The sequence below is a fragment of the Triturus cristatus genome, chromosome 4_1, assembly GCF_964204655.1.
Source record: "Triturus cristatus chromosome 4_1, aTriCri1.1, whole genome shotgun sequence".
Lineage (NCBI taxonomy): Eukaryota > Metazoa > Chordata > Amphibia > Caudata > Salamandridae > Triturus > Triturus cristatus.
Genome location: NC_140585.1, coordinates 133930704 through 133933203, shown reverse-complemented (window position 1 = coordinate 133933203; position 2500 = coordinate 133930704). Strand labels below are relative to the sequence as shown.

General features: G+C 39.6%; 2 non-coding genes across 2 annotated transcripts; both read left to right on the top strand.

The window, feature by feature from the left end:
• The first annotated feature begins 6 nt into the window (after positions 1-6).
• Positions 7-79, top strand: TRNAR-CCU (transfer RNA arginine (anticodon CCU)). The gene has a single exon. It is a non-coding gene; the product is annotated as a tRNA-Arg (tRNA).
• Positions 80-2314: 2235 nt separating this feature from the next.
• TRNAR-UCG (transfer RNA arginine (anticodon UCG)) lies at positions 2315-2387 on the top strand. Its single transcript has one exon. It is a non-coding gene; the product is annotated as a tRNA-Arg (tRNA).
• Positions 2388-2500: the final 113 nt, after the last annotated feature.

Below are 2500 nucleotides of genomic sequence, written 5' to 3'. Positions count from 1 at the left end.
ATGTGTGCCTCAGTGGCCTAATGGATAAGGCACTGGCCTCCTAAGCCAGGGATTGTGGGTTCAAGTCCCATCTGAGGTGATACCAAAAATCCTCCCTCTTTCTTTTCCAGAAAATTAGGTAGATTTATTACATGCTTCCTCTCGGAAGTTTATGAGGGATTAGGTACTTTGAAACTGTCCCATTTTACTTGTGTACACTTCACAGTCATGTTAGTGTTCTGAAACTGCAAAGTAGATTTTTAAATGCCTATTTTTGTGAGATGCATTTTCGACCGGCCAGAACATATTCTTTTGGAAAAAATGATTTGAAATGGATTGGTGTGAATCTTGTTTCTAGAGGTGGTGACAGGCTTTCAGCTACTTGAATAGGTCAAGCCAGGATTCATAAAACGTATACAACCTATGTGAGTGTGAAAAATTAGCATATGCAGGAAGGAGCAATTTGTCCTACTTTCAAAACAGTTTCACTCCACGTCTGGAAACGTCCAGAGCTATGTAGAGCATACAAATGAGCTTTAAACTCATGAGGAAAGAGGTTTGTATGGAAAAAGGAAAACAAAAGCATATCGTACTCATAAAATTCTCAATATATAGATTCCAAAAAAGTGCTTCCAGCGAAAAGAGCTGAAAGAACACTATGGGATGTAAACCTGAATACCTTTCAATAATATGTTCTCCATCCATGCATACCACCTACATGATAAAAATCATCTCAGGTGGATGGATGACCGCGTGGCCTAATGGATAAGGCGTCTGACTTCGGATCAGAAGATTGAGGGTTCGAGTCCCTTCATGGTCGTTTTTGGCCAATGGTCACACAATCTGCTTTACATTCAGAGTGGAAAAAGTATTTTCCAATACTCTTGTAGTCCTCACTTTCTCATTACTAATCATTAATAAAGTGGAGTACATACTGTAAACTCATTCAGGTTGCATCTTCAGTCTAACTACTTGTGCATTTTAGTGGCATTAAAAAGTGCTTCTATGCCGACGCACTGAATATGTAATAGGTTTGCAGAATTTTGACGTGACAGAATGGGTTTTTAGCTTAAGTGTGTGTAGAAGAACTGCAAGGTGTGTGCCTATGTGTGCATAGAGTGGTACATGTGTAAAATCTGTATGATTTGGGCAGTTAAAGTGCTGATTTTGCCTCCGAGTAAGAAAAGTACTACACAAAATGTATAAAGGATCGGCACATTGGCTGCCTTTGCTGATGCCCCCGTTGCCTAATTTGTAGTGCAATGGTTAAGTTGCAGAGTGTGGTTGAACTTGGTTAGGAGACTTAGTGCCTCTTTCCGTGTCCTACTGATGATAAGGATGGCTTGATACCATTTTCTAAGCCCAGTATATTGAGAAAAGAAGTAAGTGAAGAAAAAGTGTGGAGTCGAAAGTGGAACTCCAATTTCTCTCCACTTGCTAAAATTGCAAAGTCTCCATTATAGCATAGAAGAGAGCGTTAAAGTCGGGGATGGAAGAGGATGAAAATGGGAAGTTTACTTATAGAGAGAAGTGAGAAATGCCCTGTGTGCACACACCGGTGTCTGACCATAGAATACATTTAAATAATGTCTCTAGAAAAGAGCTATTCATGTGTGCCTCAGTGGCCTAATGGATAAGGCACTGGCCTCCTAAGCCAGGGATTGTGGGTTCAAGTCCGATCTGAGGTGATAACAAAAATCCTGCCTCTTTCTTTTCCAGAAAATTAGGTAGATTTATTACATGCTTCCTCTCAGAAGTTTATGAGGGATTAGGTACTTTGAAACTGTCCCGTTTTACTTGTGTACACTTCACAGTCATGTTAGGGTTCTGAAACTGCAAAGTATATTTTTAAATGCCTATTTTTGTGAGATGCATTTTCGACCGGCCAGAACATATTCCTTTGGAAAAAATGATTTGAATTGGATTGGTGTGAATCTTGTTTCTAGAGGTGGTGACAGGCTTTCAGCTACTTGAATAGGTCAAGCCAGGATACATAAAATGTATACAACCTATGTGAGTGTGAAAAATTAGCATATGCAGGAAGGAGCAATTTGTACTACTTTCAAAACAGTTTCACTCCACGTCTGGAAACGTCCAGAGCTATGTAGAGCATACAAATGAGCTTTAAACTCATGAGGAAAGAGGTTTGTATGGAAAAAGGAAAACAAAAGCATATCGTACTCATAAAATTCTCAATATATAGATTCCAAAAAAGTGCTTCCTGTGAAAAGAGCTGAAAGAACACTATGGGATGTAAACCTGAATACCTTTCAATAATATGTTCTCCATCCATGCATACCACCTACATGATAAAAATCATCTCAGCTGGACGGATGACCGCGTGGCCTAATGGATAAGGCGTCTGACTTCGGATCAGAAGATTGAGGGTTCGAGTCCCTTCGTGGTCGTTTTTGGCCAATGGTCACACAATCTGCTTTACATTCAGAGTGGAAAAAGTGTTTTCCAATACTCTTGTAGTCCTCACTTTCTCATTACTAATCATTATTAAAGTGGAGTACAT